Here is a 23,075-nt window from a genome sequence, read left to right on the forward strand (position 1 = left end):
AATCCTTTCATCTCTCATTCCTTTCTATTCATATCTTCAACATTTCCAAATGGAAGGGAGTAGTAAGAGATCCCAAGAATCGGTGGGTGGTCCTTCTAGTAGACCTGTACATGATAGGTTTCTATAGCTAAGAATGAGGCAACATATTATCGATATAAGGTAGTAAACTTCACTCCATCGCATATCTTAGATCAAAATATTATAAAGTACTAGATTCTTGATCACTTTACAACCATCACACTTAAATTTCTCTTAACTCTGAGATCCTTTATGAGTTCTTTTCAAGCCTTAGAATCAATGCAGACTACACCTTTATAAAATCTTATGTGTGTAAATATCCTATAGAAATAACTTCATAGGATATTGCTAATATTTTACACATATCCAATGAAGGATTTAAACATCTTAACCTATCAACTACAGTAGATTATAACTAGACCATAGTCAATATCACTCTTATAAATGTCCCCTTAAATCAACACTGGAATGATGCCATAGTAGGAAGAGACATAACAGGGAAAACAAGCCCCCCAATGCCCACCATAGCACCAACATCCAAAAATTCTGAGATAAAATAACCCAGACCGAGAGAAACACTAGCAGCCCAAGTATATATAAGGAAACCAGAAACCACCAAGCCATAGTAACTTCAACCAGCCAAAAAATGAAAAACCAACCACCATACCCTAGGAAAACAAAAATACCTGCCCCAGCCAATTGAAACCCAAAAAGATTAACATAGGATAAATTAATAACATCTAATTTTAAGAGACCTTTCAAAGGATCAGGAAGATTAGAGCCAGTCAAATTATCAAAGCAATCCAACCTACAACCCCAATTAGCAAGCCAATTCACACAAGAATTCCCCTCCTTGTAAAAATGATGTAAGGTATAGATGGAGTTAATACCACACCACTTCTATTAGTTATCACCTATTTAATCATGTGCAACACACATTTTGTTGTAACTCACATAGTTATAGTGTATTTCAAACAACTTACTTCCATTAGATGTTAGGGAGTTGGGCGTTAATAAAATTTAGCCTTAGGACAGCTAGTTCATTTATCCTAAACACAATATACTAGGTGTTATACATTGAGCTGGAAAATTTCTTTCCCATTTTTTATATTGATTCATGATTCTAGACACATAGAGGAGGAGCCCATGCTTTATGAAGGGGGAGAAGTTCTAGCACAAGCTCCTATACAAGCTCTAGCAATATCTCTTGTACACTAGTATGACCTCTATAACACTATGGTAGAGGGATTTTCCTACATGGATATATATGATTGGAAACCCATTTTTAGGAGTACAAATAGTAAATGGAGCGGATTCAATAGTAGCATGACTTGCTCCAGTAAGAAAACATACAAATGCAGCAGAAGCATAATATAGATTGAGCCTAGTTTAGTGACCAATTTTTTTCTCTTCACTAGTACTTCCAGGCACTATCAACACCACCTTCACACCTAATCATGGTCTCAATTACTTATAGGTTATTTTTATGTTATGTTCTCTTGTTATATCATTTTGTAGTTTCTTTGTTTGTTATGTCTTTTCATTTGACCACTTCCTTTTTGGTATTGTAAAAAGGGGGAGTAGGTTGCTTGAATTTTCTTATTTTTATTTTAATTTAGTTCAACTTTTTTTCCAATGTTTTTTTAGTTCTTTTTTTGTTATTATTCTAAATGTTTAAAAAAAGGTTTAAAAATAAAAATAATTATTTCCACTTATTTTTTAAAAGTACTCACGAGATTAGGAGAAAATGAAATTTATCTCGAAAACTCAACCAACAATATTTGCCATCTTTAACAAGGAGGAGAAAGTTTCAGTCTAGGTGCCCAATCTTATGATTTTGATGATTACAAATATTCTTGGATATTACTTTATTTATCCTAGTATCATTAATGTATATTTGTTTATGTGCATTATAATATTTTAGGTACACGGTGCAATAATGGATCGACTAAAGATTGAGTAAAATAGGGTGATTCAAGAGAATTATTTGTTTTTTTCTTTATTTTTAGAGTCAAAAGTCTTTTAATATTGTATGCTAGATTAGTGGCCATACACACACACACAAGGTAGTAAAAATATGAATTTCCTTTTTTTTTTTTAATTTCATATTTTCTGATCCCAAACTTATTGTATGATTAGTTATTTAGAAAATTAGTTCAAATGGATAATTGCACAATTAAGCTAAATGACATAAATTGTATTGTAATATCAAGATTGTCCTATACGATCATGATCATACTATTCGCTCAGTTTAAATAAAAACCATGGCCACCAATGAGATTTAGACAAGTATTTAAATTTTAAATTTCTAACCTAATCATATGGTTTGACCATGTTTGTACTGTATGATCTATGAAATCTTTCCTAAAGCAATCCCTATGACTAGTCAATCAAATAAATGATAATTAATGAGATGATATGATACTATATGATCCTAATCCTACGGAATAATCTACAAAGATGATTTTTTATCATCCCAGGGATCATCCTGAATGAACCTTAATTTATTGAACTAATCATATATTATGATATGAATTTTAATGGACTATTGATAGAGACAAATTTCAATCATCTTTGATGAATTGAAGAACTATATAATAATTATACTATAAGAACAATTTTTTATACTGTTTGGTCTGTTTAGGTTTCCTGAACTGATCATATTAGAGCTTGTTCATCATATATGATTGACAAGGATTTTTGCACTAATTGTATTGTATGATCTATGATCATACTGTATGAATAGTTTTGACTGAACTGAAAATATAGTGTTTTTATGCCTTGTACTTAAACTTTCTCATGAGACTTTTAAAGAGTAGTTTGGCTATTAAGAGAATTATGTGGGAGAGCTTTGTGACATCTTTATCTTCTTCAGAGACCATGGAGTTTTGAGAGGAAGGGGCAATAAGGTGTGTGTGAGGAACAAATAGTGAGATGGGATTTCACACAGTTGCTCAAAGCAAGCTTCTACCTAAGTTCCTTCGTATCTTAATTAATCTTGAGGGAAGCCCCAGGGGGAAAAGTCTTCAAGGCCATATATCTTCAGGTTATCTTCCTCTCCAGGAGGGCAAAAAGGATTCCATGTTTACTACCTCACCAAAAGTGTGAAAAAAATTCATGGTTCTCTACCTCACTAGTAGGGTGAAAAAGATTTTTATTTTTAGTCGTGCTGTGGAAGAATGGAAGTGATTTTGAAAGGGCTTATCATCTTTGTTGTGGGGACTAAAGTACAGTCACTAAAGCTTTAGTGAAATACTTAGAGAGGAGGAATCCAGGGAGGGGATGAAGGTCAAGGTTGATTGAACCAAAATAAAATTTGTTGTGTGCTCATTTCTATTCGTTAGCTCTTTTATTTTCTACATTTTAATTAAAATGTTATTTTCATTTTAATTTTATTTGTTGCTTTATATTCTTTTATTCATTTATTAAAGAGTTTGACTAAAGTTTAACTTTTTATTCTCAACCAATATTTAAGAGGTTTAAGATTTTTGCTAAATTTTATATTTTATTTAGATTTCAATGAAATTTAATTTTTATTTTTAATATTTTTATTTTGTAAGTTATGATTTTTAGAAAATCAGCACTTTTAATAAGTTATTTGATTAAGGTAAATAGACTATTTTTTTATTTTTGCACCAAATCAACTTCAATCAACACGAAATCATCACCATGAAGATTTAGGATGACCTAAATGATATTTCTAGAAGTTTAGGGCCATTTGGAATTTTATTTATCATTTTATTTTCTTTTGAATTATTTCATATTTTGAAATTTGCAAATCATGATTTTATTTTTTCTTGATTAATCTATTGATTTAGAGTTGAATAAAATTTACTTTATAATTTCAAAATTTTTAATTATTTTTTTGTTTATTGAATTCCCTAGGTCAATTTTATATTGGAAATTATGTTTCGCTAATTGGCATACCAATTTAACTCAAATTGGCTTCAAATTTAAACTATGAATTAACAATGAAACAAGGTATAAACTCTAGAAATTTGAACTAATCAAAGCCTTCTTAAGGTTTGTAGTGAATTTTCAAAGTAAATGTATCAATAATTTTGAAATTTTCTATTAGGATATCTAGACTAGAGATTAGATCAAACTCAGTGGCTAACAAACCTTTGTAATAAAGCTAACAATCCATAAAGGAACTTGCTTAAATTCCTTACAGATTCATAATTATTGAATTTTGAATTTCTAGGTTAAATTGTGACCTAGAATTTTAAATTCCATTTAAGGTTTTCCAAATATTCAAATAAACAAGAATAATTTTGGAAATGTGTAAGACATCCCTGAAAACCATCCCTAAAAATTAACATAATTTAGAGTTATTTTCTCATAGTAATTTAATAAATATAGTGGGGAGATTTTATCAATTTATTTCAAATTATTTCAAATATTTTATAAAATTAAATCTAAATTTCATTGGGCCCGTATATATCTCCTCAAGATGAAACCATAAAGGTATCATACATGCATTTGTTTAAGTGTGTGAGCAGATACTATTTTTCAAATATTTGAGCAATTTTTATTATTAAATTCCATAGGTCCTAGTAATCATTTAGTCTTTTTTTTTAAGCTATGCAAATAGTAGAATTTTATTAAGGAAAAAGTAAATACAATCTAAGAGATAGCTATTCTATCACAATCTTCCTTTATCAAATTGATAAATAAAGATGGAAGATTATTATGAAAAAAAATCCCAAAAGAAGCTACCTCCCAAAGCATAGGTTGCACAAAAATCCATAACCTTATTCTTCTCTCTAGAAATACAATGAAAAATAATATGCTTAAAGTCCTATGAAAAGGATAAATCTAAAGAGGAAGAATTTACATTATTAATCAAAGATTTATGCAAAAGTTTAATAACATTACTGTTATCACCTTGAATCCAAATTCATCTGCTTTAGTCATCCAATCTTGTATAATATCCTTTAAAGAAAGAAATGCAATGAGTTCCAATTGATCAAAATCCAAAGGGTATAATTGTTTACCAAAAGCTAATAAGAATCTTCCTTTATCATCTCTAATGATGCCTCCAATTCCAGCACAATTTGAGCTTAATAGTGAAGCATCAATATTTAATTTTATCCAATTTGGAGGTGGAGGATGCAAAACTTTGAAATTCAATTTTTCAAACTGATTAGCACTCAATTTATCCAAAATTGGTCTAAAATATGTCTTGATGGAATTAGATAAAACTTCAGCTGAAATAAAAGTGGAAAATAAAGACGGTTTACCATTATTAAAAGCATTTTTATCCTTCCAACAATAGAAAATAGAATAGTAATAGATTCTAACCAAGATTTCATTTTTAATAGATAGATATTTAAGTTGCTTCCACATCTCTGAAATTGATTGAAAATTTGGGATCACAATTCCACAGCTATTCAAAATGTTGAAGACCTCCTTAAGATTCTTACATGAAATCAAAATTTGATTGATATTCTCCTCAAGAAAATAACCTCTTGGACGTTGATTTGAGACTTGAAATCTTCTATAATTTAGCCAACAGTTTGTAGGAAGAGCATCTTTTTTAAGCCTCCACAAAAAAATGTAAATTATGTGATGTAATTTAATTTTCCTCGGTCATTTCACATCATTTGTAGCTAAAATCTTATATTTTTCTTCAAATGCCAATGCAGAAATAGATTTTCCTAAAAAATTATGAATCAACTCAATTTCATCCTCCTTTTAGTTAGGCTCCACCTGAACTTGCTTGATGATGCTAATTAAATCTTCTCCGAATGATTCTTGGATAAACATTTGGATCCAAGGTATTGCTTTCCGAAAGTAACATATCAACAGAACAGTCATCCAAAATGTTTACATTAACAAATGTTGGCCATTCGCAAATAGGTTTATCGCCAATCTAAGATCAATTACAATATTGATTTTGTCACCGTTTTCAAATTTTCCATCTCACTATTAGCTTTAAATGATTTGCCCTATCCAAGAGGATCTTCCACATATCTAAATTTCCTTTTTGAAATGAAGTTCAAATATTGATACCATCTTTGGATATAATAACTCTATTAAGGAAAGAATTTGGCTTTTGAAAAAAAATTTATGCAATCTTTTCTCTCAGTGGTCCTTCCCAAATTAATGTTGGATGAAGACCATGGCCATCATTTTTGGTTGGAAGACAATGTTCATCCCAAATAATGTAATGCATTCCTTGTTTACCATTGTCTTTATGCCACAAGAAATTTATGCTCAACTTATCAAGCTCATTAAGAATTCATTTGGGAACTAGTAAATGAGTAATAAAACATGCTGGAAGAGAAAGAAAGGAAGAATTAATTAATGTAAATCTTTCGATAAGAGATAAAAATATACTTCCCCAAGAATTCAATTTATTAAGAGAATGCTTGATCAATTTTGAAAATTTTCCATAGTCTTTCTTGTTAATACAAAATGAAGTCTAAGATAATTTAATTCTTGAACAACTCTGAAACCACTTTAATCAGTTATTATCCTTTTCTTCCTCCTAATCAAATTTTTAGAACAAAGAATCATAGATTTTCTAAAATTAACTTTTTGACTAGTCTAAGAATAGTATTTTGAAAGAATACTCTCAATAAGCTTCGTTGAATGGGATTTAGCTTCAACAAATATCAATACATCATCTGCATAAAGTAGATGCAAAATCCTTTTAGCATTCAAAAAGAATTAAATTCCTAGATTCAAAGTATTTTGTTGAAAAGCTTTAGATAGAAGTTCATAACAAAGAATGAAAAGAAAAGGAGACAAGGGGAAACGTGTCTAAAGACACATTCAACTAAAATCCAATAAGAAAGATTTCCATTAATCAAAACTTTGAATCTTGGGAACAAACACATTGCATTACACAATTTACGAATTTGATTGAAAAATTCATGATAATCATAACATGGCACAATGTTTGCTAGTTCATACTATCATAAGCTTATTCAATCAACCTTTAAAGTAATCAACCTTCCTCATAATTATTTAGTCAATTATTTAATTGATTGAACTTTTTTATACTTGGCACAATCTAATTTGCCACTTAAAGAACTGTGGGCACTTGTGATATCACGACACTACCAACTCAAAATTTTTGGATGGTCGCACAAGATTTGATCCAACTCATTGAAAACTACTCCATTAATTTAAATAAAATGGATAGTTATGATTTAATCTTCAACCTCCAACTCAAATTTCAGTTGTAGATAAATAATTGCACGATCCGGTGGATCTAGCAAACAAAACGTGCTCAAAATGATCCCATAGGATCATCTGACCAAAAACTAACAATCCAATGAATGGATAACTATCGATTGGAAGTTCCCTTCATAATTTACTAGGCCAAATATAAGATAGCTAAAGTGATAAAATTACATCAATCTAATGGTCAATTGAGAGTGTTTTTTGGTTCCTTCACACTCAATTAATCCTTAGAGTTAATTCCTCTTCATAATGTGAGAGCTAAGTAGAAGTGAATACAAACTTAGGTGTTGTTGGTTGGAAGTAGTTATTCAAAGTTAACTTAAACTCACTAAGGAGAGACTTTGGTGCTTTGGAAAATTTGGGGATTCATTGGGAAAGCTCTAGGGAAGGGGTTTAAATAAATAGTAAAAACTATCATCAATAAAATAAAAGTATTTAAAGGTTGATTCATTTTAAATTCAACTAGAATTTTGGATGGTTATAAGTATATTAGGGGCAGTGGATTAATCTTGGGTTCTATCAATCCCTAACCTATTCTTGGGTTTTCTTTGATCTAAAAAATTATAAAAAGATCCCACATAATATACACAAATATATGTACTAAATCTAGTAATATAGTGATAAAGTAGAATATCGATCCCACAAGAAAGTATGTTTACTTATAAATACTAGTACTACCTACTTTAAGTACAATAATTATCCTACTCAATAAAATTCAATCACTTCAGTAAAACTAATAACAAAGTAATGGATACACTTATATGAATAAAATATTTTGGATTTATGAAATGTAAAATTAATATATTTCCTACTAATTTTCTTAATAATTTGATGTTGTTCAAAGCATAAGCATCATCAACTACTAAGTTAAGCATGAAGAGATAAAGTACAAGTTTAATGCATTCCAATCACAATTCCACTCAAAACACTCATAATTTACCACCCTATAAAAATATTAGAATAGTAAGTAAACCATTTGTTGTTAATCACCCCCTCATGATAATTAATATATAAAAATTTGATAGATGATAAGCATTATACCTATGCTTGCATTATACCAATCCAACATACCAGGTTATTCCTACTTCTTATTCTTAGGCTCCACATCACACCTGATATTAAATACTCATATGGCCACTATATAAATTAAAAGAAGACCTGATATATTAAAAACATCAGGTTATTAATTTAAATTTTAGAGAAATCATTAGTATTCTATATTTAATTTACACAATCAATCCAAAACTTTGAGAATTAGCAACTCATAAAAAATAATTCGAGCAAACTCATTTTCATTAATAACATACAAGAAATAAAGTGCAAAAGAAGAGATATCACTAGATGGTTTAATGATCTTCTCTACTCCTTGAACTTACATTATTTCTTCCATAAACATTGATTAAGTACTCTGAAGAAATGGATCTAGTTCTCCTTGAAATCCCTTAGTTATCGCTCCTATGGAAATTTTAGAGAGATAGTCTAAAGTCTAAATTTTACTAAGTGATTGAACACCCCTACTAATATAAAAAATAGACTATTTATATGAAAATATAGAAGATGGATTCTTGTGCTCAGGTGCTTGAGATGTATGCACTATGGCACCCATAATGAACTAACGCCGTAGTGATATTGGGTTTTCTTTTCTCTAGCACGTGCTGACATGGACCCACCATTTAATGAATCGATACATCATTTTTCTTGCAAATCATGGCTTAAATAGTTACAATTGCAATGTCATGATGTTGATGATGTTTGAGAGTTGTAATGTCCATATGGTACTCCTTTGATTCATTAGCACTGGAATTTGGAACCGTGATGCTATATAGATAGAGACTAGGCTTAATTATGCTGACTCCTCCAAGACTGTGATGCTAGGATAGTTTGATGGGCTTTGCGGTGCTGGCACCTCTGATGTGGCAGTACTATTAAACAGATACTTGGTACTCCAGTGGCGTCAGTGATGGTTCCATGGTGATATTATATTTGACGCTGCGTTGTTGTGCCATACTTGAAAATTTTTCCAATTTCCTATAAATTTTTTCATAAACAAAACAAAAAAATATACATTTTCACTAACAAATTAATACATAAAACATAATATTATTTACACTTATCAAATCTCCCTAGCTAAAACTCTTGCTTGTCCTCAAGCAAATAAAAGCTTATAATTTTGATCAAGTGATTAACCAAAATAAAAAGTAACAATCTAAAATTACTATAATATAGGATAATACATCAATATCTACAATTAGTAAAAATGAATCAAAGTAATACTTCTAATATAGAAAAATATCAATATTTAAACTTGATCAATCATTCTTGTAGTTACATTTACATAATTTGAAATTATTGGTTATAGATTTTATCATTAGCTTTTGAATGTTGAAGTGAATAATGTGCCTTAAAAATTGGATATGATTATAGCTAATTTTCATTAGTTTACCATCACTTGTATTAACTCCCACATCTTAACCTTAATAAATTTTATATAAGATTGTACTTTAAATCTTTAAGCTTTCACACATACCAAATTTTGAATTTACTCATCTTCTTCTTTTGTAATTTATCTTTTTTTTAAAGAATTATTTATAGTTGTTTTTCTTTTTTTTCTTTTATGGAGCACATAATTATTGATTTTGAATATCAGCTTCTATTTTTAGGATTCTCATACAATCTTAATAATTTTAATGCACGGACTTGATGAGATTACTAATTCCATTTAAAATTTAGCTATGATTTCAAATCTAAATATACTTATATTTAACTTTTAATACTAATTATTCATCTTACCATTTTTAAAAGTTAAATTCATAAAGGTATAACTTATAAATTTAAATTAGGATAATAGCCCAAATAGTTGAATGAGTTAAGTATTAGATTTTCAACATATGAAGTATAAACAAAGTTTATTAAAACTAGGATCTAGAGTTTTATTATTATCCTAATTTTTCATATTTTTGTAATTATCATTTTTATAAGGGTTAAGTAAATAATTAGAATTTAAAAGTTTTTAGAGGACAATAATAATTTAAAAATGAAGGGAATTTGCTAATATGTAAACAAACAAATAAATAAAAACTACAAACTCATGTTTTCATATGAGTGATTAAAATTGCATAAAACATATATTAAAAACAAAACATAACATTTCATCACTAACATAATACAGTTACAGAATAAATAGTGCACATGACACCCATCATTCAACAATTACTTTCAAATCCATATTTTTTAACTAAGTTGAACTACAAAAAAGCATGCACAATTATAAGAATTCTTTTCTCAGATAATCACAAGGTTTCAATCAATACTCATTTACTTTGATTGTTTATACATTTTTCTTGTTGTGTATCCTGATGACACCATTAAGAAAATTTCTAATGATAGTGAAAGAACCAATTCATCCAGATTTGATTTTACCATGTCAATATTTTTTTCTTATAATCAAATTGCACATCTTGCCCAGCAAAAAAATTATATAAGAAAACTCTACCAACATACATCTTCCTTATTTCTGCCATGTAACTTTTATCTTCATGAAACTCCTCTTTGAATTATTTTAATTTATTAATAATGGTAAAACTTTGCATATAGTGAGGGGAGAAAGAATCCCTCATTCTTATTATGATTTTTATTTCAGTTCTTTAAAGAAGATGATGTATGCTTAATTCTACCCATTGCTTAGACTTTTGATTTCCAAGAGAAGAAAGTATGATCCACAATCAATAGTTGGTCAGAACTAAAGAAAGAACTTCATCCTAATTAGTTTCATAGATTTCAGTGGGTGGGAACTTTGAAAATTTTGAAATTCCAATCATTAAAGCCAGTCAGGGTGCTGAAGCATTCAAAGATATAGCACCGTGGTGCTCCCTTCTCTCAAAGGTTTTTTTAAGTATATTAAGTAAAACCTAATTTAGAGGATATGTTTGCCACCCTAAAAAGAAGTTGCTTGATTTTGTAATTGTGTTCCCAATTACATTACCACATATTATACTGGTGTCTTCCTAGTTCCATTGTGATTTCTTCAATTTAATTCAGAAGGAAATGCTGGTCTAGGATTATTAATAGCTTGATTTTGATTATTCCAATTTGTGCCACAATTATTTTGATCAAAATTCCACTAATTTCCACCATTATTATTTGACCAATTAACAGTTGGATGATTACTATAACTTGAATTATATGTATTAAAATAGGAATTATTTTCTCTTCTAATCAAATTTATATTTTTAATCCCTTAAATATCATATTCATCTAATGAACTTTTATCTTCCAAATATAAAGATGAATCAAAATTTAAGACTAAAATGCTTAATTTCTTTGATATCGATGCAACTTGTGCAGTCAAAATAGATAAAAAATCATTCTCATAAACTGTAGCCACTCTCTTAGGATTCACCCTATTAGTAGGCCACTAAAAATTATTTGTTGTCATATCTTCATTAAATAAAGCATCCTCAAAAGACTTTAATATCAAAGAACCTCTAGCTACAACATCAATTATAACTTTAAGTGATCCTACCAATCCCTTGTAAAAAGTTTAAATTATTAACCTATAAGATAACGCATGGTGAGGGCACTTTTTAAGCATCTCCTTGAATCTCTCCAAACTATAATAAATAGATTCTTTTTTTAACTGAGTAAAAGAAATAATTTCATCTTTAAGCTTGATAGTTATGGACCTCTGAAAGGGATCCGCTTAACGGGGACAGAGCGTAGAAGGATATACGATCGCACCATCCCGAAGGACGAGACAATCACATGCCTTTGCGCTCTTTGCAAGCGAGCCAATGGAAGGGCAGATTAGATCATACATATAATTAGCCATTTAGGATAGCAACTTTTTCAAACACACCTCAATAGGTAATAATATGCATGACTTAATTGAAATAATAGATTTCCCTCACCCGATACATCAGCTTAAATGGGTTTATTTGATGGTGGAATTTGATTTCACACTGGCGCAAGCCCCTATGGTTAATTACATCTTAATCCTGGGCCTAAGAAGACTCTTGATTAAGGATTCTACATTATACTTTCATAAGAGATTAGTACATAAGGGAGAGACTAGAAAGTTCTTACTCAATGGAAAAGAAATATTCAATTTGGCTTAGTCAACATACATGGCTCATACCAACATCCAAAGGGATTAAGATAATGAGAAGAAACTGGAGAAAAGAAATCAATGCACTCAAAATATATAAGAGAAAAAGATGGAGGTGGCATCATCCATATGATGCGGATAGGCAGTATTATAACCCCTGAAGAATCAAAGACTTAGCCACCAATGAGGAACACTATGAGACACTGAATGTAGTAGCCTTAAACCCTAAATCTAAAGTAGGTTTAGTGTTCTACACCCAATAATAACACCCATATCCTAACTAATACTTTCTAGACTTATATCCTACCTGAAAAGAAAAGCTAGTTAACCATTTAAGCATATAAAATCCATGATGTTTGTTCTTTATGAAAGATGAGTCTGTAGCTCGGTTTTTGGAAATTAAGGCTGATGTCTAGAGAGTTTCCAAAGTGGCATTGGACTTATATAGGGTGAATTCTCCTAGAGCTAATGCAATTAAAATTTTGATTTAAGTAGTTTCTAGTATAATGCATGCTAGTTAAAGGTCTTTAAATCAGATATACATCAAAGTTAAAAAAAGGCTTAAAAATAATTTTTTTTAAGATTAGACTTTCCCAGATCCAATACCTCATCCTCATAGATCAGATTATCTGGACTCAACTTACAGGCATGGAAGTATCTTATAATAAGGGAGGAGAGAAATGTATTAATATGCATACAACCTCAGACAATTTTGGCTATTCCCTAGGTCATTAAGTTTTTACATTATTTAATTCTTAAAACATTAAAGTTTGATTATGAGTAAAAAAAGGTTTTAGTCCTTAGAGAGCCTAGTTAAATCAAGACACATACATACAATAAAGAAACCTAAAAAAACTATGCAAGTTCTACAATGCGAATAAAATAAGCACATAAATATAAATAAATTACTAAAGTAAAAAAAAATTCCATGGCAAGTGTCATATATAATACAACTCATGGTCTATAGAGAAGTAATGGTGGGCAGGCTCCCCTAATAAAAACATGGATTCTAATCCTACTAAATGATACAGATTTTAAAAGTAAGGAATTTTGTCTTCATCTTTGTCTTCAGTCCTTTTTTAGACTATCATCTTCGGGTTGTCTCCTTCGGGCTTTGTAGGATTCATCTTTCTGAAAAGTACCCAAATGAATAAAAAATTCCATGTGAAGGGCCTTTATTTTTTCCTTTGGGTACCTAGCATTTGAAATTCCTCATATTTAAAGACTTTCATAACTCGATACTTTATAAATTACAAATTATATCATTTAAAAAAGAAAATCTAGACTCTCCTGCATTGTTATCGTAAACAGTTAAATAGAAAGTCCCAAGTAGTTATAAATGAAAAATAAAGTACACATTTCCTATCACACTTGGCTATGCACTTACTTATTTTTGGGGGCTAAGCGACTGAAATACTTGTATCAAACAATTATATAAGTATATTCATTATTTATCATTTTAGTCCGCTTTATTTTAGCACTGCTTGAGCATGTCCACCTGCAGAAAATAATGTCAGTATCAAGAGCGCCCCTAACCTATAGGTAATCTATCATGCACATCACTTCATATAAAGAAAGTATAGTAATAAAATAAACATCATAATAATCACGGCATATTAAGTCAACCAGCACACGTGCCACATGCATAAGCATCTTCATAGAAATAGAAAAGGAAAATACCAGCCTAACCTAGAGCTAGAAATGGTGCCTTAGCAAACAATTCTATGTGTGTTGTAGGCTATGTAGCTTTGGATATGTCCAATATTAGGTGATTAGTTCAAGTTATTTGTTGCCTTATTTATTGAAGGTCAAAAGGGGGATTTTTAGTTTAAGGTTTAAGTATTAATGCTTTATGGTCAATTTTAGCTAATTTAGTTTTTTGGTCAGTTTTAATACTTTGGGTGATATTCTTTGGAGTTTAAGTTGAATTAACTAGTTTTAGAAGGTTTGGGGTCATCCTACTCGTTAACTTAAGGGGTCCAAAAAGTCACTTTTAGAAATAAGTTAGGTTTTAGGGCATTAAATTTTTTAGTAAATATTAGACCTTACAAGGAGTAACTAGACTTTGAGTTTGCTAGATTTGAAATTTTCTATGCAAAGTTATGAATTTTAGAAGTTTTAGTCCATAATTAATGAACTACAGTTCACCAAACAATTAAATTTTTTATTTAAGTTGGTTTCTAGAAACCTAATATTTTTAATAAATACTAGTTTTAATTAGATATGAATGCCTTTTAGCTTACCATATTTAGATTTTTCTGGAGTTAGTTATGAATTGTAGAAGTTGGGGCAATTAATGAATTATTAAAAATTATTTAATAAAGGGTATTTTAAGGGTTTTCATCCAAATCAGCTCCAAACTACTTGGAATCACCCCCATAGGTCATAAAAGATCTTAAGAGGTGTTCCCAAGTGTTTGGGAAAAATTTGGATTTTTTAATAATTTTTTATTATTTAATTTAATAAAACAGGTGATTTTTAGTCAAAATTAAATTAAGATTTAGATTAAATTCAAATTAAGAGTATTTTAATTTTATGATATTAAAGATTGCATTCTAAAGAGTTTAAGGTATTATATTTAATTTTATAATTTAATTTCAATTTATTAAATTTTTTTGAAGTTATTGGGACTTAATTAAGGGTATATTAGGGTTATTTAATTAATTATTTTAAAGGCTCCTAAAAATTCCTAGAAAATTCTAGGAGATTCAAGATGTCAATAACTTTAAGTGTTTCAAATTTCAAGTCAATTGGGGATCTGTCATAGCTCCTAGAATTTTTCTAAGTTTGCTAGATGGGTCTTTCATTATTATCCTTAGGGTACCGCTACGTTAAGTAGATTTGAATATACTGTTCAAAACTAACCCTTGGGGTAACATAAAAGGGAATGAAACTAAACATAAGTGCACCATATCCTTAAATCTAGGAGAGCCTAGACTAGGTGCTCGTACATCCTACACATGCAAAAGATGAATAAATAATAGTTAAGCATGATTATTGATGTGATTAGTAAATGATTGGAGCCTAATCATTCACTAATCCACTCCCCATTCTTGCAATTATTGCCAATGATTATGATGTCATGCAATTATTGGTAATAATTGTGCATAAAATAGTGCAGCACTTAACCACATCGGATAGTGTCCATTACCATCTGATCTCCCATATTTTGGAAAAAGAAATCCAGATCGAAGTGGATGAATAGTGAAGCCATGGGATTGAGCTGAGCGGTCAATCCGAACCACAAAATAATAAGATCCTGACTGTTGATCATGAGATTAATGGTCCGGATCATCCCTTAGCAGACAGGAAAGTGAACCCAAGCCCTAGAATAATAACTTGGCTCATTCTCTCGATCGAGTGCACCAAATCAAATGAAAATTGAAACACTAGCTCCTCTATACATGAAGAGCATTCATGGGGGATGATTTGTGCTGTCTAAAATGTGCTTAATGCAAAGCTAATTAACCCTAAGTATCCTAGACTAGGGTTTGAGTTTTCACATTGGTTTGTGATGGATTAATCTGTATAAGGACTTGTTACACTTGTAGACTGACCACACTCCTATTTATAAAAGAAATCACATTTTGAAACACACTAGATTAACGGGAAAATGCCTTGGAAGGGATTTGGTCTTGGTTCATCAGAGATCTCTCCAATAGTCGGCTTTGACCGATGGATCTAGGTCAGGAAAGGAGGAAGGAGTTGGAGAGAGCTCTCACACAAGATATTTTGGCTTGGGAGAGCTTGGAGAGAAAAATAATGCCAAAGGTCCCTATCATGAACCCTAAATTCCTTTTTTAAAGTCCTAAGCTTTTGATAAATGGCCTAGATTGAATTTAGGGTAGATTAGGAGGGAAAGAAGTGGTTAGACTGTGATTTGACTCTAGGGATCATTTGGAAAGTTTTGAATGCATTAAGTGGAGAGATTTTGACCTAAATAGGTCAAATTTGACCATACAATGCTAGGTTTGACCAAGGCATGGGTTTACCTAGTCAACATGGTCAATTTGACTAAGGCATTTGAGGGGTTGATTCAAAAAAGGTTTGAAATTGATTTGAATTTGAATTAGGCTCATTTGGGCTAATTGGGTCAACTTAGGTTGACCTGGTCAACTAGGATGACAAAAGGTATGGGTCTAAGCTCAATAGACTTGGTCTGACCCATAGAAGAACCCAATAGAGGTGGGGAATTGAGCCAAGAAAGCTTTAAAATTGATTTGAAATTAAGAGAAGGGAATTTAGATCAATTGGGTCAACTTGGGTAGGTAAACCAAGTTGACCTAGGGCCTGGGTCTGGGCTCCGCAGACTAGGCTTGACTAATTGAACTCAGTGGAATGGGTTTTGAGGTCTATCTTGGTCAATTTGACCAGGTCGACCCCCTTTTGCCAAGGGTTTAGGTGAAAATAAGGTCAATAATAGTCTTAGAAGATGGGAAATACTTTCCTAGAAATTTATGGGCCAGCTCATTCAATGTGGTAATAGAGTTTGGGTTTAAGGAATTTAACCACATTTTTTCCTTGTCTCTTTGAGAAAATGAGAACAATCTAAGTCTAATGGCTTTAACACCAACACCATTATACTTAAATGTTGTACAAATTTCTAAGAAACTTGATAAATATAAGTTAAGGTCATTAATGGGAGTTCCATCAAATTAAGAATTTTGTACCACCTTAATGATTATAGATTTTAATTCAAAATTATTTTCATGTACGACGGATCTATTCATGCTTTGGTAAATTACGTTTACTAAAGGGTTTGCAAAATCCTTAAGAGGTCTAAAATGATCAAAGTTTTGAATAGGGATAGCAATTTTAAAATCTTTTTAGTGGTTCTAATTTTAAATAATATTCACACAATTTCAAAATCAAAACTTAAATGTGCCTCCCATCTATATCTTATAAGCATGCTACCATAAATATGCAATCAATAAATTTAATTAAAAGAATAAAAGAATATAGTAGTACTAATTATACAATTGATTCAATAATATTTCTCCCACAATAGTGCCAAAAATTTGATGAGGATGGTGGAGTAACCTAATAAATTACAAAAATGATTTAGGGTTCTATGAATCCTTTAAAAGTGCTTAAGTTTTCTTTGATCTAAAAAATTATAAAAAACCCACTTAATAAATGTAAGTATACCTGTTGAATTAAGTATATAGTGATAGAGTAGAGTATCGATCCTACGATGAAGAATATTTACTTACAAATACTAGTACTATCTACTTTAGCTACAATTATTATCTTACTCAATAAAAATAAGGTCTTGTAGAGATACAATCACTACGATAAAATAATACCAAAGTAATAAATACACTTTTATGAATAAAATATCTTTGATTGATGAAATATAAAATTAATGTGTTTCCTACTGATTCTCTTAATAATGTGATGTTATTCAGAGCATTAGCATCATCAAATGCTAAGTCAAGTATGAAGAGATAAAGGATGGGTTTAGTGCATTCCACTCTCGATACCACTTTAAACTCACATAATATGTCACCCTATGAAAAACTTAAAAGAGTAATTAAAGCATGTACTACTAATCACTCCCCTCATGACAATCAATCTTTGTAAATTTTATAGATGACAAGCACTATACCTATGCTTGCATCATACCAATCCGACATACTTGGTTGTGTCTGCTTTCTTATTCCTAAGCTCAATATTACACTTAATATTAACAAAATATATGGTCATTATGTACATTAATTAAATGCATGGTATATTGAAAACATTATATCATTAATTTAAAGATGAAAAGAAAAATTAGTATTACATGTTTAATTTACACCATCAATAAAAAACTTTGTGAATTAGCCAGCCAAGAAAAATAATTGAAGAAAACTCATTTTCATTATTAACATGCATAAAAGAAAGTAAAGAAGAAATGATATCACTAGATGGTTCAACGATCTCGGCAACACTCCTCCTTGAACTAACAGAATTGCTTCAATAAATATTGACCAAATACTCTAAAGAAGTGAATATAATGCTCAATGAATTCCCTTACTTCTCCCTCCTACAAAAGTTTTTGAGAGACACTATGAAGTATGAATTTTACTAATAGATTGAACTCCCTACTAACAGAACAAATAGGCTATTTATAAAAAAATAAATAAAATGGATTTGGCACTGTAGTACTCGAGACACTTGTACTACAGCCCACATAATATGAACTAACATAGTTATTATAGGGTTTTCTTCGTTGCAATGCTTGTTGACATGGACCAATTATTTAATGAATTGATGCATCACTTATCTAGCAACTTATGTCTTAAATAATTACAATTATATCACTATGGTGCTAATGATGATTAAGTGTTATAAAGTCCATGTGTGCACTTCTCTGACTCAGTAGTGCTAGAATTTAGCACCACAATGTTGTACACATAGAGTCTAGGCTTTATAGTACAAACTCCTCTGATGATACAGTGTTGGGATAGTTTGTTGAGCTTTGCGGTGCTGACTCCTTCAACACTTTGACACTATCAAATATAGAATGGGCACCTCCATGTTGATATTTGGGAGCTCTGATGGTGTCAATGATGGAAACAGGTCAATATTATGTTCAACGCCTTGGTGTTGTTCCATACTTGAAAATTTTACCCATTAATTGTATTTTCCTAAAAAAATATAACTAAAATAAAACATTTTTACCAACAAATTAACACATAAAATATAATATTATTTACACTTATCAACTACCAAGCATCTCACCTAAGGATATTCAAGGCCATGTGGTCTATTGTGTTGTTTCTTATAGCTTAACCAATGCTTGATGGGATATTTCTTCAAGATTCCATCCATTATATAAAACCTCCTGGCTTGAGATTTGTTAGAAAAGTGTCTGGAACCTAGGGAAGAGAATGCATTGTTTCATTAGGTTTAATTTCAACTAGATTTGAATTTGGCTTAAGGGGATGTAAATTTAGAGACTTGTGTTAGCCCAAATGGCTAACCTAGTTTAGCCTATGGGATGGGCTTTGTGAATTTAAGGCAGGGGGTCCATATGCATCCAATACATTTAATGGCTTTGTTTAACTTTAATGTGATGTAATTTAGCTCATTTAAACCCATTTATATTCACTTGGGTCAGCCCAAATAGCTAAACCAAATGGGCCCAAGGGATGGGCTAGCTTGGGTTGACTCATGGACACCTAATGGACTTGCTTTAGGGGTTTGGAAGCTTTAGGTTCACCTAGGTTCATTGAATTAAAGAGGGAGACTCTTATGGAATACTTAGTCAACCTAGGTTAACTTGGTCAACTAAGGTAATCCAAGCCCAAGGGTTGGGTCTAATGGTTTGTAACTAATCAATGGAGTTTATATGAAGAGGAATTAGGTCAAGCCAAGGTCTCTGCATGTTAAAATGCATGAATAGGTCCTTTAGGTTAAGTTTGGGTTCAATGGTCATTTTGTTCAACCATAGTGTACCAAGGGTCCATTTTCACTCAAGCATGTATGTATTGATGTTTATGATCTTTTGGAGGCTTTGGCATGGCTATGTTTAACATTTATGCATGTTTGAACTTTTATGTTCAAGTGGATCCTTCATAATCAACCAAGCTTAACAAATTATTCATTTGGGTATATGCATTATCAATTATGACTGTAGGATGCTTAAGCCTTAAACCTACATCTTAGCTTTGATGTTTAAAACATGTTTCATGCATATGAGGGCGATTTAGAGTTTTAGTGTTTATTTGGCCAAACTATCTCAACCATAGGCCCAAATGGGTTTAAATCATTTTGATTATAATTATGAACATATTTGAATCATTCCTGAAGGTCACCAAGTAAGTTTAAACCAAGATTCCATGTTGAGAGGCATGCATTATATATATTTGAAGGTTTTGAAATTTTTGTTGTAACTTTAAGTTTTAGGGTTTAAATGGGTATATGGGCATCTAAGATGGTTAGGGAGGCTCACATGAGATAGCTAATCAATATGTTAATGATCAAATACCATTCTAGAGGCATCATCTAGGGTTTTGAGCAAGTTGAAGTTTTTGTATAAAAGGTAAAAGTCCGAAGCTCTTTTAGGTTTGAGTTTACTTGGATTAAAACATAACTTTAAAACTGAATTTTATTGAAGGATTTGAAGTTCATTGAACAATTGAACTTGATTATTATTTGAAGAGTCATTTTATGATTGATTTAAATAGATTGAACTATTGAATGATTGATGATTAAAGATTAAAATTTTGTTTATTTATTGAAGTTTAATGATTAAATGTGATTGGATGATTGATTAAAATTAATTAAATGATATGATTAATAACTCGTGAATGATTGAAAATCATCGAGTGATTTACCCAATCAACCTAAGTTCAAAATGAAAGGATATCATTGAGGAAACTTATGCCAATTCTTAAGAACAATAATTTATACCTGAATGGGATATATATCCCAATCAAGCAAATTTATGGATTTTCAAATGGGATGTTGCTCCCAAACAAGTAGATTTAGGTGGTTGGATCAGTACAGTACAAGGGATTATATTACCCAATCAACCAATGTTTGAAAGAAAAGGATGCCACTAGGGAAACTTATATCTATCCTTAAGAACAGGAATTTAAAGCACTAAGCATTTTAAAATTTGCTAGTTCTAATACAGTTATCCAAACCCAATCTTATCACTGGGACCTAAATTGTTATAAAACTTTAACAAATTTAGGCAATTTAAATATCAGATATTCCTTTTGTTTATTAAAATTTATCTTTACAAAATCTATCCATCATAATATCTTTTGATATATCATCCATTTATAAGCAACATATAATAGTTTTCTTTAAAATTTAATAACTATTAAGATCTTACTTTATTGACTTATTTCACCACGAATTGACCTTCCCATGTCAGTTCAAATTTACCACCCTTTTTCTGATAAGTAAAAAATGGATCTTAATAGCTCTAGGACCAAGTCTCCTACTTGGAAGCTATTGGAATCTAGGAGCCTGACCATATGTTTTGATGATATAAAATATTTTTGGATGCTTTATTTACTTATTCCAATATAACATTATTAGGTGCTGTATTTACTTATTCACAATATTAAGAAACCCCGCAATGAAATGATAGTAATCTAAAATATGCAAATTTAAAATTTGAAAATTAAACTCATTATACTATACAAACTACTTTATATTGTATAATATTAAATATACTTACCTAATTGCCCAATATTATGGAATTGTATTATATATGAATTAATTATAAATCATACTATATGATACATATATCATACAATCTGATCCACTTGAAAACTTTCTTGATTTAAAGTTCGTGAGGGGTGTTAAACCCTAAAGAACTAGCCCAAGGCTAACCAAGAGGGGGGATGAATAGGTGGTTTTAAAAAATCTTAAACAAAAAGAAAATCTTTTTTATCTTTTTAAATATTTTAAAACAAAATACTAATTCTTGATACATAGGAAAAATAATTTTCACGATAACATTACAATCAAAATTTTCAATCATAGAACAAATCACAAAAGTGTGGAAATAAAATGCAGTAAAAAATAATAAGAAAGAACATGCCAAATTTTATATTGGTTCGATCAAATCTGACCTATGTCCACTCCTAGGAGACTCCCTCTCCAAGCATTGCACTAAACTAGAGTGGCTCTCCTTTTGCTCCCACAGCAAGGCGGAGAAGCCCTTACAAAATCTTTCCACCCACACAGTGAGGCAGAGAACCTTGAATCCTTTTACTCCCTACTAGAGTAGGAAAAAAACCTTGGAATCCTTTTAATCCCTCCTGGAGTAGGTAGAAAACTTGGATCTAATGCTAAAAATGATCTCTTTTGAGCCACCAAAGAACTATTAGAGCAACTCAAAGAAGATAATGAATACCATGCTTGGAATAACCTTTGTGGTTCTCTCACAAACTCCCCCTCATAAGGATATCTCTCTCTCAAGCTCTCTCTCTCTTCCTTCTCTAAGATCCCTCTTGGATCAACTCCATTAAAAAATATTATCTTAAAAAATAATTAAAAAGTTTAAATGGAAAGCCTCTAAAAGATGCCCTAATTTTTAATTATGTGTAGCTGATCGTACAAGATGATCGAAGGATCATCCTGTACGATTAGTACAAAATATCCCTTTCAGCCTGGATGAATGGCATTGCTTCGTATGATTTATTCAAGAGAAGTAGGTTGATCATCATATACGATACAAGTATCATCCTAGATAATTAGTATTAAAGTATTAAACTTCATCTAGTATGATGCACTGTGGTGCCTTATCATCCCATGCAACTCTCTGTCATCCAGTATGATCGGGGTATATCATCTTAGAGGATTAGTTGAAAATTTATGGTATTCATCTAGTATGATAGATGGTGATCCTTTATCATACCAAACATAATCTCTATCATCCAAGATGATCATCATCAATCATCCTGTATAATTGTATTGAATTATGTTTTACCATAACTATTCTCTTAATAATGGGATTAATTTAGGAATGATTGTTTGAAATCATCTAGGATGATCAATATCATCCTGTATGATTAGTACAAAATTTTAAAATTAAAAATATTTCTTAAATTATGATTGGCAGCTATTTTCACGATATGAACTGATTGTCCTGGATGATAGGGATCATCCAGTATGATTAGTTTAATCACTCTCATACTTGGGATTCCTTAATTAGTATTTCTTTTTTTCACTGATCATCTAGTATGATTTGAAATTATCCTATATGATTAGGTCAAAAATAACAAATTTATCCCCTAACTCACCAAATTTA

General features: G+C 30.6%; 1 non-coding gene across 1 annotated transcript; it reads left to right on the forward strand.

Moving 5' to 3' along the window:
• Window positions 1-11,775: 11,775 nt before the first annotated feature.
• On the forward strand, window positions 11,776-11,881 carry LOC114580493. Its single transcript, XR_003701929.1, has one exon. It is a non-coding gene; the product is annotated as a small nucleolar RNA R71 (small nucleolar RNA).
• Window positions 11,882-23,075: the final 11,194 nt, after the last annotated feature.

This window comes from Dendrobium catenatum, unplaced genomic scaffold (genome assembly GCF_001605985.2).
Source record: "Dendrobium catenatum unplaced genomic scaffold, ASM160598v2 fragScaff_scaffold_1056, whole genome shotgun sequence".
Lineage (NCBI taxonomy): Eukaryota > Viridiplantae > Streptophyta > Magnoliopsida > Asparagales > Orchidaceae > Dendrobium > Dendrobium catenatum.